This window comes from Chiloscyllium plagiosum, unplaced genomic scaffold (assembly GCF_037043375.1).
Source record: "Chiloscyllium plagiosum isolate Xiang-an unplaced genomic scaffold, Cpla_swu_hap1 HiC_scaffold_55, whole genome shotgun sequence".
Taxonomy (NCBI): domain Eukaryota; kingdom Metazoa; phylum Chordata; class Chondrichthyes; order Orectolobiformes; family Hemiscylliidae; genus Chiloscyllium; species Chiloscyllium plagiosum.
This window is the reverse complement of record NW_028270194.1, coordinates 319,134-335,368: the sequence shown is the minus strand read 5'-3', so window position 1 is coordinate 335,368 and position 16,235 is coordinate 319,134. Positions and strand designations below refer to the sequence as shown.

At 57.4% G+C, this 16,235-nt stretch overlaps 11 non-coding genes across 11 annotated transcripts; all 11 read right to left on the bottom strand.

The window, feature by feature from the left end:
* Window positions 1-1,542: 1,542 nt before the first annotated feature.
* Window positions 1,543-1,615, bottom strand: trnaa-ugc (transfer RNA alanine (anticodon UGC)). Its single transcript has one exon. It is a non-coding gene; the product is annotated as a tRNA-Ala (tRNA).
* A 1,185-nt stretch (window positions 1,616-2,800) lies between these two features.
* On the bottom strand, window positions 2,801-2,873 carry trnaa-ugc (transfer RNA alanine (anticodon UGC)). The gene has a single exon. It is a non-coding gene; the product is annotated as a tRNA-Ala (tRNA).
* A 1,185-nt stretch (window positions 2,874-4,058) lies between these two features.
* On the bottom strand, window positions 4,059-4,131 carry trnaa-ugc (transfer RNA alanine (anticodon UGC)). Its single transcript has one exon. It is a non-coding gene; the product is annotated as a tRNA-Ala (tRNA).
* Window positions 4,132-5,316: 1,185 nt separating this feature from the next.
* trnaa-ugc (transfer RNA alanine (anticodon UGC)) lies at window positions 5,317-5,389 on the bottom strand. The gene has a single exon. It is a non-coding gene; the product is annotated as a tRNA-Ala (tRNA).
* A 1,185-nt stretch (window positions 5,390-6,574) lies between these two features.
* On the bottom strand, window positions 6,575-6,647 carry trnaa-ugc (transfer RNA alanine (anticodon UGC)). Its single transcript has one exon. It is a non-coding gene; the product is annotated as a tRNA-Ala (tRNA).
* A 1,185-nt stretch (window positions 6,648-7,832) lies between these two features.
* Window positions 7,833-7,905, bottom strand: trnaa-ugc (transfer RNA alanine (anticodon UGC)). Its single transcript has one exon. It is a non-coding gene; the product is annotated as a tRNA-Ala (tRNA).
* Window positions 7,906-9,090: 1,185 nt separating this feature from the next.
* Window positions 9,091-9,163, bottom strand: trnaa-ugc (transfer RNA alanine (anticodon UGC)). Its single transcript has one exon. It is a non-coding gene; the product is annotated as a tRNA-Ala (tRNA).
* A 1,185-nt stretch (window positions 9,164-10,348) lies between these two features.
* trnaa-ugc (transfer RNA alanine (anticodon UGC)) lies at window positions 10,349-10,421 on the bottom strand. The gene has a single exon. It is a non-coding gene; the product is annotated as a tRNA-Ala (tRNA).
* Window positions 10,422-11,606: 1,185 nt separating this feature from the next.
* On the bottom strand, window positions 11,607-11,679 carry trnaa-ugc (transfer RNA alanine (anticodon UGC)). Its single transcript has one exon. It is a non-coding gene; the product is annotated as a tRNA-Ala (tRNA).
* A 1,185-nt stretch (window positions 11,680-12,864) lies between these two features.
* On the bottom strand, window positions 12,865-12,937 carry trnaa-ugc (transfer RNA alanine (anticodon UGC)). Its single transcript has one exon. It is a non-coding gene; the product is annotated as a tRNA-Ala (tRNA).
* A 1,185-nt stretch (window positions 12,938-14,122) lies between these two features.
* On the bottom strand, window positions 14,123-14,195 carry trnaa-ugc (transfer RNA alanine (anticodon UGC)). Its single transcript has one exon. It is a non-coding gene; the product is annotated as a tRNA-Ala (tRNA).
* Window positions 14,196-16,235: the final 2,040 nt, after the last annotated feature.

The following is a 16,235-nucleotide window of genomic DNA, read 5'->3' as shown; positions in this document are numbered from 1 at the left end:
CACGTCCGGACGTGCTGCCCGCTGACCTCAGGCAGCTACACCCACTGCCGGTGTGATCCTTTCAAGGAGCTGACTTTCACCCGCAGAGATAAAAACGTCAACGCCGCTGGCGTTTGCCTTCGCCGCGCAGCTCGACTTTCTTCCTACGCTGGACCGGCCTGTCGCTCACGCGTGAAGCTTTTGATCTTTCGGGACCACTCTCAGGGAGGCGGCGTACGCAAACGGTATTCCGGCTGCTGCAGACCAGCCGAGTGAGAGGTTGCACTTGCCGTTTTAAAAGCAAGTGGAGAATGCGGGCATCGATCCCGCTACCTCTTGCATGCAAAGCGAGCGCTCTACCATTTGAGCTAATCCCCCAGTTGGACAGCCAGCCCTGACTTCACTCCTTCCGCAGTGGATCCTAAGCAGCCACGCTCCGGGATGTGCAGGAAATTCTCTCATCCGTCGGACGGCTGAGACCAAACATTGCTGATGCCGGTCTCGGTGAAACGACCAACTTGTCGGAGGAGCAGCAGCGGCAGCTGGTGGACTCAGGCGAGGCGGAACGACACATGGACGAGGAAAGAAGTGCTGAGGAGATGGCAATTGCTGACTGGAGGTCGAAACGACTTCAACCTTGGCGCAGCCACCACGAGCGTGAGGTGACGTCGCAGGGCCCCGCCTGACTGATAGAAGACTTCATTTGGTTGCAGTGAGCACAAAGCGCTTTTGTGTGTTGGGGTTGAAAAAAGGGCACCCTGCTGGCCGTCAGCTGCAACCGCGGCAGGGAGACAGCTGACTCGTTGCAGAGAGGCAAGGGTGTGTGCCGATGCGTCCTGAAAGCGTTGTCGCGTTTTCAGCTCATCTGTGTTGCTGTGGCCCGCGTGCTGGTGAATGCGCACTCTTTCCAAAAAGCAGCCGAGGCTCCTTCGAGCCGGCGATCTAAGGAACGACAGATTTGCGACAGACCACAGTCCTCCGCTCTACCAGCTGAGCTATCGAAGGAGAGCCCAGCAGTGCCTCTCCCTTGCTGATGCTTTGCTGCGCACCTCCACTAATGTCACGCCATTGTCTCCCTGAAAATCTGTCACTCTGGGAGATCCTGAGCCACTGGCTGATCTCCACAGATTCGGCCTGTGCTGGCATGAAAAAATCGTCTTGAGTGCTGATCCGAAACTGCCAGATTCTGCCGGTACAGTACCTGACTCTCGCAGCTTCACGTACACGTCAGGTTAGGGTTTGGGCCGCAGCTTACCGACTGGTTCAAGTTGCCTCCCAACACGTCCGGACGTGCTGCCCGCTGACCTCAGGCAGCTACACCCACCGCCGGTGTGATCCTTTCAAGGAGCTGACTTTCACCCGCAGAGATAAAAACGTCAACGCCGCTGGCGTTTGCCTTCGCCGCGCAGCTCGACTTTCTTCCTACGCTGGACCGGCCTGTCGCTCACGCGTGAAGCTTTTGATCTTTCGGGACCACTCTCAGGGAGGCGGCGTACGCAAACGGTATTCCGGCTGCTGCAGACCAGCCGAGTGAGAGGTTGCACTTGCCGTTTTAAAAGCAAGTGGAGAATGCGGGCATCGATCCCGCTACCTCTCGCATGCAAAGCGAGCGCTCTACCATTTGAGCTAATCCCCCAGTTGGACAGCCAGCCCTGACTTCACTCCTTCCGCAGTGGATCCTAAGCAGCCACGCTCCGGGATGTGCAGGAAATTCTCTCATCCGTCGGACGGCTGAGACCAAACATTGCTGATGCCGGTCTCGGTGAAACGACCAACTTGTCGGAGGAGCAGCAGCGGCAGCTGGTGGACTCAGGCGAGGCGGAACGACACATGGACGAGGAAAGAAGTGCTGAGGAGATGGCAATTGCTGACTGGAGGTCGAAACGACTTCAACCTTGGCGCAGCCACCACGAGCGTGAGGTGACGTCGCAGGGCCCCGCCTGACTGATAGAAGACTTCATTTGGTTGCAGTGAGCACAAAGCGCTTTTGTGTGTTGGGGTTGAAAAAAGGGCACCCTGCTGGCCGTCAGCTGCAACCGCGGCAGGGAGACAGCTGACTCGTTGCAGAGAGGCAAGGGTGTGTGCCGATGCGTCCTGAAAGCGTTGTCGCGTTTTCAGCTCATCTGTGTTGCTGTGGCCCGCGTGCTGGTGAATGCGCACTCTTTCCAAAAAGCAGCCGAGGCTCCTTCGAGCCGGCGATCTAAGGAACGACAGATTTGCGACAGACCACAGTCCTCCGCTCTACCAGCTGAGCTATCGAAGGAGAGCCCAGCAGTGCCTCTCCCTTGCTGATGCTTTGCTGCGCACCTCCACTAATGTCACGCCATTGTCTCCCTGAAAATCTGTCACTCTGGGAGATCCTGAGCCACTGGCTGATCTCCACAGATTCGGCCTGTGCTGGCATGAAAAAATCGTCTTGAGTGCTGATCCGAAACTGCCAGATTCTGCCGGTACAGTACCTGACTCTCGCAGCTTCATGTACACGTCAGGTTAGGGTTTGGGCCGCAGCTTACCGACTGGTTCAAGTTGCCTCCCAACACGTCCGGACGTGCTGCCCGCTGACCTCAGGCAGCTACACCCACCGCCGGTGTGATCCTTTCAAGGAGCTGACTTTCACCCGCAGAGATAAAAACATCAACGCCGCTGGCGTTTGCCTTCGCCGCGCAGCTCGACTTTCTTCCTACGCTGGACCGGCCTGTCGCTCACGCGTGAAGCTTTTGATCTTTCGGGACCACTCTCAGGGAGGCGGCGTACGCAAACGGTATTCCGGCTGCTGCAGACCAGCCGAGTGAGAGGTTGCACTTGCCGTTTTAAAAGCAAGTGGAGAATGCGGGCATCGATCCCGCTACCTCTCGCATGCAAAGCGAGCGCTCTACCATTTGAGCTAATCCCCCAGTTGGACAGCCAGCCCTGACTTCACTCCTTCCGCAGTGGATCCTAAGCAGCCACGCTCCGGGATGTGCAGGAAATTCTCTCATCCGTCGGAAGGCTGAGACCAAACATTGCTGATGCCGGTCTCGGTGAAACGACCAACTTGTCGGAGGAGCAGCAGCGGCAGCTGGTGGACTCAGGCGAGGCGGAACGACACATGGACGAGGAAAGAAGTGCTGAGGAGATGGCAATTGCTGACTGGAGGTCGAAACGACTTCAACCTTGGCGCAGCCACCACGAGCGTGAGGTGACGTCGCAGGGCCCCGCCTGACTGATAGAAGACTTCATTTGGTTGCAGTGAGCACAAAGCGCTTTTGTGTGTTGGGGTTGAAAAAAGGGCACCCTGCTGGCCGTCAGCTGCAACCGCGGCAGGGAGACAGCTGACTCGTTGCAGAGAGGCAAGGGTGTGTGCCGATGCGTCCTGAAAGCGTTGTCGCGTTTTCAGCTCATCTGTGTTGCTGTGGCCCGCGTGCTGGTGAATGCGCACTCTTTCCAAAAAGCAGCCGAGGCTCCTTCGAGCCGGCGATCTAAGGAACGACAGATTTGCGACAGACCACAGTCCTCCGCTCTACCAGCTGAGCTATCGAAGGAGAGCCCAGCAGTGCCTCTCCCTTGCTGATGCTTTGCTGCGCACCTCCACTAATGTCACGCCATTGTCTCCCTGAAAATCTGTCACTCTGGGAGATCCTGAGCCACTGGCTGATCTCCACAGATTCGGCCTGTGCTGGCATGAAAAAATCGTCTTGAGTGCTGATCCGAAACTGCCAGATTCTGCCGGTACAGTACCTGACTCTCGCAGCTTCATGTACACGTCAGGTTAGGGTTTGGGCCGCAGCTTACCGACTGGTTCAAGTTGCCTCCCAACACGTCCGGACGTGCTGCCCGCTGACCTCAGGCAGCTACACCCACCGCCGGTGTGATCCTTTCAAGGAGCTGACTTTCACCCGCAGAGATAAAAACGTCAACGCCGCTGGCGTTTGCCTTCGCCGCGCAGCTCGACTTTCTTCCTACGCTGGACCGGCCTGTCGCTCACGCGTGAAGCTTTTGATCTTTCGGGACCACTCTCAGGGAGGCGGCGTACGCAAACGGTATTCCGGCTGCTGCAGACCAGCCGAGTGAGAGGTTGCACTTGCCGTTTTAAAAGCAAGTGGAGAATGCGGGCATCGATCCCGCTACCTCTCGCATGCAAAGCGAGCGCTCTACCATTTGAGCTAATCCCCCAGTTGGACAGCCAGCCCTGACTTCACTCCTTCCGCAGTGGATCCTAAGCAGCCACGCTCCGGGATGTGCAGGAAATTCTCTCATCCGTCGGAAGGCTGAGACCAAACATTGCTGATGCCGGTCTCGGTGAAACGACCAACTTGTCGGAGGAGCAGCAGCGGCAGCTGGTGGACTCAGGCGAGGCGGAACGACACATGGACGAGGAAAGAAGTGCTGAGGAGATGGCAATTGCTGACTGGAGGTCGAAACGACTTCAACCTTGGCGCAGCCACCACGAGCGTGAGGTGACGTCGCAGGGCCCCGCCTGACTGATAGAAGACTTCATTTGGTTGCAGTGAGCACAAAGCGCTTTTGTGTGTTGGGGTTGAAAAAAGGGCACCCTGCTGGCCGTCAGCTGCAACCGCGGCAGGGAGACAGCTGACTCGTTGCAGAGAGGCAAGGGTGTGTGCCGATGCGTCCTGAAAGCGTTGTCGCGTTTTCAGCTCATCTGTGTTGCTGTGGCCCGCGTGCTGGTGAATGCGCACTCTTTCCAAAAAGCAGCCGAGGCTCCTTCGAGCCGGCGATCTAAGGAACGACAGATTTGCGACAGACCACAGTCCTCCGCTCTACCAGCTGAGCTATCGAAGGAGAGCCCAGCAGTGCCTCTCCCTTGCTGATGCTTTGCTGCGCACCTCCACTAATGTCACGCCATTGTCTCCCTGAAAATCTGTCACTCTGGGAGATCCTGAGCCACTGGCTGATCTCCACAGATTCGGCCTGTGCTGGCATGAAAAAATCGTCTTGAGTGCTGATCCGAAACTGCCAGATTCTGCCGGTACAGTACCTGACTCTCGCAGCTTCACGTACACGTCAGGTTAGGGTTTGGGCCGCAGCTTACCGACTGGTTCAAGTTGCCTCCCAACACGTCCGGACGTGCTGCCCGCTGACCTCAGGCAGCTACACCCACCGCCGGTGTGATCCTTTCAAGGAGCTGACTTTCACCCGCAGAGATAAAAACGTCAACGCCGCTGGCGTTTGCCTTCGCCGCGCAGCTCGACTTTCTTCCTACGCTGGACCGGCCTGTCGCTCACGCGTGAAGCTTTTGATCTTTCGGGACCACTCTCAGGGAGGCGGCGTACGCAAACGGTATTCCGGCTGCTGCAGACCAGCCGAGTGAGAGGTTGCACTTGCCGTTTTAAAAGCAAGTGGAGAATGCGGGCATCGATCCCGCTACCTCTCGCATGCAAAGCGAGCGCTCTACCATTTGAGCTAATCCCCCAGTTGGACAGCCAGCCCTGACTTCACTCCTTCCGCAGTGGATCCTAAGCAGCCACGCTCCGGGATGTGCAGGAAATTCTCTCATCCGTCGGACGGCTGAGACCAAACATTGCTGATGCCGGTCTCGGTGAAACGACCAACTTGTCGGAGGAGCAGCAGCGGCAGCTGGTGGACTCAGGCGAGGCGGAACGACACATGGACGAGGAAAGAAGTGCTGAGGAGATGGCAATTGCTGACTGGAGGTCGAAACGACTTCAACCTTGGCGCAGCCACCACGAGCGTGAGGTGACGTCGCAGGGCCCCGCCTGACTGATAGAAGACTTCATTTGGTTGCAGTGAGCACAAAGCGCTTTTGTGTGTTGGGGTTGAAAAAAGGGCACCCTGCTGGCCGTCAGCTGCAACCGCGGCAGGGAGACAGCTGACTCGTTGCAGAGAGGCAAGGGTGTGTGCCGATGCGTCCTGAAAGCGTTGTCGCGTTTTCAGCTCATCTGTGTTGCTGTGGCCCGCGTGCTGGTGAATGCGCACTCTTTCCAAAAAGCAGCCGAGGCTCCTTCGAGCCGGCGATCTAAGGAACGACAGATTTGCGACAGACCACAGTCCTCCGCTCTACCAGCTGAGCTATCGAAGGAGAGCCCAGCAGTGCCTCTCCCTTGCTGATGCTTTGCTGCGCACCTCCACTAATGTCACGCCATTGTCTCCCTGAAAATCTGTCACTCTGGGAGATCCTGAGCCACTGGCTGATCTCCACAGATTCGGCCTGTGCTGGCATGAAAAAATCGTCTTGAGTGCTGATCCGAAACTGCCAGATTCTGCCGGTACAGTACCTGACTCTCGCAGCTTCACGTACACGTCAGGTTAGGGTTTGGGCCGCAGCTTACCGACTGGTTCAAGTTGCCTCCCAACACGTCCGGACGTGCTGCCCGCTGACCTCAGGCAGCTACACCCACCGCCGGTGTGATCCTTTCAAGGAGCTGACTTTCACCCGCAGAGATAAAAACGTCAACGCCGCTGGCGTTTGCCTTCGCCGCGCAGCTCGACTTTCTTCCTACGCTGGACCGGCCTGTCGCTCACGCGTGAAGCTTTTGATCTTTCGGGACCACTCTCAGGGAGGCGGCGTACGCAAACGGTATTCCGGCTGCTGCAGACCAGCCGAGTGAGAGGTTGCACTTGCCGTTTTAAAAGCAAGTGGAGAATGCGGGCATCGATCCCGCTACCTCTCGCATGCAAAGCGAGCGCTCTACCATTTGAGCTAATCCCCCAGTTGGACAGCCAGCCCTGACTTCACTCCTTCCGCAGTGGATCCTAAGCAGCCACGCTCCGGGATGTGCAGGAAATTCTCTCATCCGTCGGACGGCTGAGACCAAACATTGCTGATGCCGGTCTCGGTGAAACGACCAACTTGTCGGAGGAGCAGCAGCGGCAGCTGGTGGACTCAGGCGAGGCGGAACGACACATGGACGAGGAAAGAAGTGCTGAGGAGATGGCAATTGCTGACTGGAGGTCGAAACGACTTCAACCTTGGCGCAGCCACCACGAGCGTGAGGTGACGTCGCAGGGCCCCGCCTGACTGATAGAAGACTTCATTTGGTTGCAGTGAGCACAAAGCGCTTTTGTGTGTTGGGGTTGAAAAAAGGGCACCCTGCTGGCCGTCAGCTGCAACCGCGGCAGGGAGACAGCTGACTCGTTGCAGAGAGGCAAGGGTGTGTGCCGATGCGTCCTGAAAGCGTTGTCGCGTTTTCAGCTCATCTGTGTTGCTGTGGCCCGCGTGCTGGTGAATGCGCACTCTTTCCAAAAAGCAGCCGAGGCTCCTTCGAGCCGGCGATCTAAGGAACGACAGATTTGCGACAGACCACAGTCCTCCGCTCTACCAGCTGAGCTATCGAAGGAGAGCCCAGCAGTGCCTCTCCCTTGCTGATGCTTTGCTGCGCACCTCCACTAATGTCACGCCATTGTCTCCCTGAAAATCTGTCACTCTGGGAGATCCTGAGCCACTGGCTGATCTCCACAGATTCGGCCTGTGCTGGCATGAAAAAATCGTCTTGAGTGCTGATCCGAAACTGCCAGATTCTGCCGGTACAGTACCTGACTCTCGCAGCTTCATGTACACGTCAGGTTAGGGTTTGGGCCGCAGCTTACCGACTGGTTCAAGTTGCCTCCCAACACGTCCGGACGTGCTGCCCGCTGACCTCAGGCAGCTACACCCACCGCCGGTGTGATCCTTTCAAGGAGCTGACTTTCACCCGCAGAGATAAAAACGTCAACGCCGCTGGCGTTTGCCTTCGCCGCGCAGCTCGACTTTCTTCCTACGCTGGACCGGCCTGTCGCTCACGCGTGAAGCTTTTGATCTTTCGGGACCACTCTCAGGGAGGCGGCGTACGCAAACGGTATTCCGGCTGCTGCAGACCAGCCGAGTGAGAGGTTGCACTTGCCGTTTTAAAAGCAAGTGGAGAATGCGGGCATCGATCCCGCTACCTCTCGCATGCAAAGCGAGCGCTCTACCATTTGAGCTAATCCCCCAGTTGGACAGCCAGCCCTGACTTCACTCCTTCCGCAGTGGATCCTAAGCAGCCACGCTCCGGGATGTGCAGGAAATTCTCTCATCCGTCGGAAGGCTGAGACCAAACATTGCTGATGCCGGTCTCGGTGAAACGACCAACTTGTCGGAGGAGCAGCAGCGGCAGCTGGTGGACTCAGGCGAGGCGGAACGACACATGGACGAGGAAAGAAGTGCTGAGGAGATGGCAATTGCTGACTGGAGGTCGAAACGACTTCAACCTTGGCGCAGCCACCACGAGCGTGAGGTGACGTCGCAGGGCCCCGCCTGACTGATAGAAGACTTCATTTGGTTGCAGTGAGCACAAAGCGCTTTTGTGTGTTGGGGTTGAAAAAAGGGCACCCTGCTGGCCGTCAGCTGCAACCGCGGCAGGGAGACAGCTGACTCGTTGCAGAGAGGCAAGGGTGTGTGCCGATGCGTCCTGAAAGCGTTGTCGCGTTTTCAGCTCATCTGTGTTGCTGTGGCCCGCGTGCTGGTGAATGCGCACTCTTTCCAAAAAGCAGCCGAGGCTCCTTCGAGCCGGCGATCTAAGGAACGACAGATTTGCGACAGACCACAGTCCTCCGCTCTACCAGCTGAGCTATCGAAGGAGAGCCCAGCAGTGCCTCTCCCTTGCTGATGCTTTGCTGCGCACCTCCACTAATGTCACGCCATTGTCTCCCTGAAAATCTGTCACTCTGGGAGATCCTGAGCCACTGGCTGATCTCCACAGATTCGGCCTGTGCTGGCATGAAAAAATCGTCTTGAGTGCTGATCCGAAACTGCCAGATTCTGCCGGTACAGTACCTGACTCTCGCAGCTTCATGTACACGTCAGGTTAGGGTTTGGGCCGCAGCTTACCGACTGGTTCAAGTTGCCTCCCAACACGTCCGGACGTGCTGCCCGCTGACCTCAGGCAGCTACACCCACCGCCGGTGTGATCCTTTCAAGGAGCTGACTTTCACCCGCAGAGATAAAAACGTCAACGCCGCTGGCGTTTGCCTTCGCCGCGCAGCTCGACTTTCTTCCTACGCTGGACCGGCCTGTCGCTCACGCGTGAAGCTTTTGATCTTTCGGGACCACTCTCAGGGAGGCGGCGTACGCAAACGGTATTCCGGCTGCTGCAGACCAGCCGAGTGAGAGGTTGCACTTGCCGTTTTAAAAGCAAGTGGAGAATGCGGGCATCGATCCCGCTACCTCTCGCATGCAAAGCGAGCGCTCTACCATTTGAGCTAATCCCCCAGTTGGACAGCCAGCCCTGACTTCACTCCTTCCGCAGTGGATCCTAAGCAGCCACGCTCCGGGATGTGCAGGAAATTCTCTCATCCGTCGGAAGGCTGAGACCAAACATTGCTGATGCCGGTCTCGGTGAAACGACCAACTTGTCGGAGGAGCAGCAGCGGCAGCTGGTGGACTCAGGCGAGGCGGAACGACACATGGACGAGGAAAGAAGTGCTGAGGAGATGGCAATTGCTGACTGGAGGTCGAAACGACTTCAACCTTGGCGCAGCCACCACGAGCGTGAGGTGACGTCGCAGGGCCCCGCCTGACTGATAGAAGACTTCATTTGGTTGCAGTGAGCACAAAGCGCTTTTGTGTGTTGGGGTTGAAAAAAGGGCACCCTGCTGGCCGTCAGCTGCAACCGCGGCAGGGAGACAGCTGACTCGTTGCAGAGAGGCAAGGGTGTGTGCCGATGCGTCCTGAAAGCGTTGTCGCGTTTTCAGCTCATCTGTGTTGCTGTGGCCCGCGTGCTGGTGAATGCGCACTCTTTCCAAAAAGCAGCCGAGGCTCCTTCGAGCCGGCGATCTAAGGAACGACAGATTTGCGACAGACCACAGTCCTCCGCTCTACCAGCTGAGCTATCGAAGGAGAGCCCAGCAGTGCCTCTCCCTTGCTGATGCTTTGCTGCGCACCTCCACTAATGTCACGCCATTGTCTCCCTGAAAATCTGTCACTCTGGGAGATCCTGAGCCACTGGCTGATCTCCACAGATTCGGCCTGTGCTGGCATGAAAAAATCGTCTTGAGTGCTGATCCGAAACTGCCAGATTCTGCCGGTACAGTACCTGACTCTCGCAGCTTCACGTACACGTCAGGTTAGGGTTTGGGCCGCAGCTTACCGACTGGTTCAAGTTGCCTCCCAACACGTCCGGACGTGCTGCCCGCTGACCTCAGGCAGCTACACCCACCGCCGGTGTGATCCTTTCAAGGAGCTGACTTTCACCCGCAGAGATAAAAACGTCAACGCCGCTGGCGTTTGCCTTCGCCGCGCAGCTCGACTTTCTTCCTACGCTGGACCGGCCTGTCGCTCACGCGTGAAGCTTTTGATCTTTCGGGACCACTCTCAGGGAGGCGGCGTACGCAAACGGTATTCCGGCTGCTGCAGACCAGCCGAGTGAGAGGTTGCACTTGCCGTTTTAAAAGCAAGTGGAGAATGCGGGCATCGATCCCGCTACCTCTCGCATGCAAAGCGAGCGCTCTACCATTTGAGCTAATCCCCCAGTTGGACAGCCAGCCCTGACTTCACTCCTTCCGCAGTGGATCCTAAGCAGCCACGCTCCGGGATGTGCAGGAAATTCTCTCATCCGTCGGACGGCTGAGACCAAACATTGCTGATGCCGGTCTCGGTGAAACGACCAACTTGTCGGAGGAGCAGCAGCGGCAGCTGGTGGACTCAGGCGAGGCGGAACGACACATGGACGAGGAAAGAAGTGCTGAGGAGATGGCAATTGCTGACTGGAGGTCGAAACGACTTCAACCTTGGCGCAGCCACCACGAGCGTGAGGTGACGTCGCAGGGCCCCGCCTGACTGATAGAAGACTTCATTTGGTTGCAGTGAGCACAAAGCGCTTTTGTGTGTTGGGGTTGAAAAAAGGGCACCCTGCTGGCCGTCAGCTGCAACCGCGGCAGGGAGACAGCTGACTCGTTGCAGAGAGGCAAGGGTGTGTGCCGATGCGTCCTGAAAGCGTTGTCGCGTTTTCAGCTCATCTGTGTTGCTGTGGCCCGCGTGCTGGTGAATGCGCACTCTTTCCAAAAAGCAGCCGAGGCTCCTTCGAGCCGGCGATCTAAGGAACGACAGATTTGCGACAGACCACAGTCCTCCGCTCTACCAGCTGAGCTATCGAAGGAGAGCCCAGCAGTGCCTCTCCCTTGCTGATGCTTTGCTGCGCACCTCCACTAATGTCACGCCATTGTCTCCCTGAAAATCTGTCACTCTGGGAGATCCTGAGCCACTGGCTGATCTCCACAGATTCGGCCTGTGCTGGCATGAAAAAATCGTCTTGAGTGCTGATCCGAAACTGCCAGATTCTGCCGGTACAGTACCTGACTCTCGCAGCTTCATGTACACGTCAGGTTAGGGTTTGGGCCGCAGCTTACCGACTGGTTCAAGTTGCCTCCCAACACGTCCGGACGTGCTGCCCGCTGACCTCAGGCAGCTACACCCACCGCCGGTGTGATCCTTTCAAGGAGCTGACTTTCACCCGCAGAGATAAAAACGTCAACGCCGCTGGCGTTTGCCTTCGCCGCGCAGCTCGACTTTCTTCCTACGCTGGACCGGCCTGTCGCTCACGCGTGAAGCTTTTGATCTTTCGGGACCACTCTCAGGGAGGCGGCGTACGCAAACGGTATTCCGGCTGCTGCAGACCAGCCGAGTGAGAGGTTGCACTTGCCGTTTTAAAAGCAAGTGGAGAATGCGGGCATCGATCCCGCTACCTCTCGCATGCAAAGCGAGCGCTCTACCATTTGAGCTAATCCCCCAGTTGGACAGCCAGCCCTGACTTCACTCCTTCCGCAGTGGATCCTAAGCAGCCACGCTCCGGGATGTGCAGGAAATTCTCTCATCCGTCGGAAGGCTGAGACCAAACATTGCTGATGCCGGTCTCGGTGAAACGACCAACTTGTCGGAGGAGCAGCAGCGGCAGCTGGTGGACTCAGGCGAGGCGGAACGACACATGGACGAGGAAAGAAGTGCTGAGGAGATGGCAATTGCTGACTGGAGGTCGAAACGACTTCAACCTTGGCGCAGCCACCACGAGCGTGAGGTGACGTCGCAGGGCCCCGCCTGACTGATAGAAGACTTCATTTGGTTGCAGTGAGCACAAAGCGCTTTTGTGTGTTGGGGTTGAAAAAAGGGCACCCTGCTGGCCGTCAGCTGCAACCGCGGCAGGGAGACAGCTGACTCGTTGCAGAGAGGCAAGGGTGTGTGCCGATGCGTCCTGAAAGCGTTGTCGCGTTTTCAGCTCATCTGTGTTGCTGTGGCCCGCGTGCTGGTGAATGCGCACTCTTTCCAAAAAGCAGCCGAGGCTCCTTCGAGCCGGCGATCTAAGGAACGACAGATTTGCGACAGACCACAGTCCTCCGCTCTACCAGCTGAGCTATCGAAGGAGAGCCCAGCAGTGCCTCTCCCTTGCTGATGCTTTGCTGCGCACCTCCACTAATGTCACGCCATTGTCTCCCTGAAAATCTGTCACTCTGGGAGATCCTGAGCCACTGGCTGATCTCCACAGATTCGGCCTGTGCTGGCATGAAAAAATCGTCTTGAGTGCTGATCCGAAACTGCCAGATTCTGCCGGTACAGTACCTGACTCTCGCAGCTTCATGTACACGTCAGGTTAGGGTTTGGGCCGCAGCTTACCGACTGGTTCAAGTTGCCTCCCAACACGTCCGGACGTGCTGCCCGCTGACCTCAGGCAGCTACACCCACCGCCGGTGTGATCCTTTCAAGGAGCTGACTTTCACCCGCAGAGATAAAAACGTCAACGCCGCTGGCGTTTGCCTTCGCCGCGCAGCTCGACTTTCTTCCTACGCTGGACCGGCCTGTCGCTCACGCGTGAAGCTTTTGATCTTTCGGGACCACTCTCAGGGAGGCGGCGTACGCAAACGGTATTCCGGCTGCTGCAGACCAGCCGAGTGAGAGGTTGCACTTGCCGTTTTAAAAGCAAGTGGAGAATGCGGGCATCGATCCCGCTACCTCTCGCATGCAAAGCGAGCGCTCTACCATTTGAGCTAATCCCCCAGTTGGACAGCCAGCCCTGACTTCACTCCTTCCGCAGTGGATCCTAAGCAGCCACGCTCCGGGATGTGCAGGAAATTCTCTCATCCGTCGGAAGGCTGAGACCAAACATTGCTGATGCCGGTCTCGGTGAAACGACCAACTTGTCGGAGGAGCAGCAGCGGCAGCTGGTGGACTCAGGCGAGGCGGAACGACACATGGACGAGGAAAGAAGTGCTGAGGAGATGGCAATTGCTGACTGGAGGTCGAAACGACTTCAACCTTGGCGCAGCCACCACGAGCGTGAGGTGACGTCGCAGGGCCCCGCCTGACTGATAGAAGACTTCATTTGGTTGCAGTGAGCACAAAGCGCTTTTGTGTGTTGGGGTTGAAAAAAGGGCACCCTGCTGGCCGTCAGCTGCAACCGCGGCAGGGAGACAGCTGACTCGTTGCAGAGAGGCAAGGGTGTGTGCCGATGCGTCCTGAAAGCGTTGTCGCGTTTTCAGCTCATCTGTGTTGCTGTGGCCCGCGTGCTGGTGAATGCGCACTCTTTCCAAAAAGCAGCCGAGGCTCCTTCGAGCCGGCGATCTAAGGAACGACAGATTTGCGACAGACCACAGTCCTCCGCTCTACCAGCTGAGCTATCGAAGGAGAGCCCAGCAGTGCCTCTCCCTTGCTGATGCTTTGCTGCGCACCTCCACTAATGTCACGCCATCGTCTCCCTGAAAATCTGTCACTCTGGGAGATCCTGAGCCACTGGCTGATCTCCACAGATTCGGCCTGTGCTGGCATGAAAAAATCGTCTTGAGTGCTGATCCGAAACTGCCAGATTCTGCCGGTACAGTACCTGACTCTCGCAGCTTCACGTACACGTCAGGTTAGGGTTTGGGCCGCAGCTTACCGACTGGTTCAAGTTGCCTCCCAACACGTCCGGACGTGCTGCCCGCTGACCTCAGGCAGCTACACCCACCGCCGGTGTGATCCTTTCAAGGAGCTGACTTTCACCCGCAGAGATAAAAACGTCAACGCCGCTGGCGTTTGCCTTCGCCGCGCAGCTCGACTTTCTTCCTACGCTGGACCGGCCTGTCGCTCACGCGTGAAGCTTTTGATCTTTCGGGACCACTCTCAGGGAGGCGGCGTACGCAAACGGTATTCCGGCTGCTGCAGACCAGCCGAGTGAGAGGTTGCACTTGCCGTTTTAAAAGCAAGTGGAGAATGCGGGCATCGATCCCGCTACCTCTCGCATGCAAAGCGAGCGCTCTACCATTTGAGCTAATCCCCCAGTTGGACAGCCAGCCCTGACTTCACTCCTTCCGCAGTGGATCCTAAGCAGCCACGCTCCGGGATGTGCAGGAAATTCTCTCATCCGTCGGACGGCTGAGACCAAACATTGCTGATGCCGGTCTCGGTGAAACGACCAACTTGTCGGAGGAGCAGCAGCGGCAGCTGGTGGACTCAGGCGAGGCGGAACGACACATGGACGAGGAAAGAAGTGCTGAGGAGATGGCAATTGCTGACTGGAGGTCGAAACGACTTCAACCTTGGCGCAGCCACCACGAGCGTGAGGTGACGTCGCAGGGCCCCGCCTGACTGATAGAAGACTTCATTTGGTTGCAGTGAGCACAAAGCGCTTTTGTGTGTTGGGGTTGAAAAAAGGGCACCCTGCTGGCCGTCAGCTGCAACCGCGGCAGGGAGACAGCTGACTCGTTGCAGAGAGGCAAGGGTGTGTGCCGATGCGTCCTGAAAGCGTTGTCGCGTTTTCAGCTCATCTGTGTTGCTGTGGCCCGCGTGCTGGTGAATGCGCACTCTTTCCAAAAAGCAGCCGAGGCTCCTTCGAGCCGGCGATCTAAGGAACGACAGATTTGCGACAGACCACAGTCCTCCGCTCTACCAGCTGAGCTATCGAAGGAGAGCCCAGCAGTGCCTCTCCCTTGCTGATGCTTTGCTGCGCACCTCCACTAATGTCACGCCATTGTCTCCCTGAAAATCTGTCACTCTGGGAGATCCTGAGCCACTGGCTGATCTCCACAGATTCGGCCTGTGCTGGCATGAAAAAATCGTCTTGAGTGCTGATCCGAAACTGCCAGATTCTGCCGGTACAGTACCTGACTCTCGCAGCTTCACGTACACGTCAGGTTAGGGTTTGGGCCGCAGCTTACCGACTGGTTCAAGTTGCCTCCCAACACGTCCGGACGTGCTGCCCGCTGACCTCAGGCAGCTACACCCACCGCCGGTGTGATCCTTTCAAGGAGCTGACTTTCACCCGCAGAGATAAAAACGTCAACGCCGCTGGCGTTTGCCTTCGCCGCGCAGCTCGACTTTCTTCCTACGCTGGACCGGCCTGTCGCTCACGCGTGAAGCTTTTGATCTTTCGGGACCACTCTCAGGGAGGCGGCGTACGCAAACGGTATTCCGGCTGCTGCAGACCAGCCGAGTGAGAGGTTGCACTTGCCGTTTTAAAAGCAAGTGGAGAACTCGGGCATCGATCCCGCTGCTTCTCGCATGCAAAGCGAGCGCTCTACCATTTGAGCTAATCCCCCAGTTGGACAGCCAGCCCTGACTTCACTCCTTCCGCAGTGGATCCTAAGCAGCCACGCTCCGGGATGTGCAGGAAATTCTCTCATCCGTCGGACGGCTGAGACCAAACATTGCTGATGCCGGTCTCGGTGAAACGACCAACTTGTCGGAGGAGCAGCAGCGGCAGCTGGTGGACTCAGGCGAGGCGGAACGACACATGGACGAGGAAAGAAGTGCTGAGGAGATGGCAATTGCTGACTGGAGTTCGAAACGACTTCAACCTTGGCGCAGCCACCACGAACGTGAGGTGACGTCGCAGGGCCCCGCCTGACTGATAGAAGACTTCATTTGGTTGCAGTGAGCACAAAGCGCTTTTGTGTGTTGGGGTTGAAAAAAGGGCACCCTGCTGGCCGTCAGCTGCAACCGCGGCAGGGAGACAGCTGACTCGTTGCAGAGAGGCAAGGGTGTGTGCCGATGCGTCCTGAAAGCGTTGTCGCGTTTTCAGCTCATCTGAGTTGCTGTGGCCCGCGTGCTGGTGAATGCGCACTCTTTCCAAAAAGTAGCCGAGGCTCCTTCGAGCCGGCGATCTAAGGAACGACAGATTTGCGACAGACCACAGTCCTCCGCTCTACCAGCTGAGCTATCGAAGGAGAGCCCAGCAGTGCCTCTCCCTTGCTGATGCTTTGCTGCGCACCTCCACTAATGTCACGCCATTGTCTCCCTGAAAATCTGTCACTCTGGGAGATCCTGAGCCACTGGCTGATCTCCACAGATTCGGCCTGTGCTGGCATGAAAAAATCGTCTT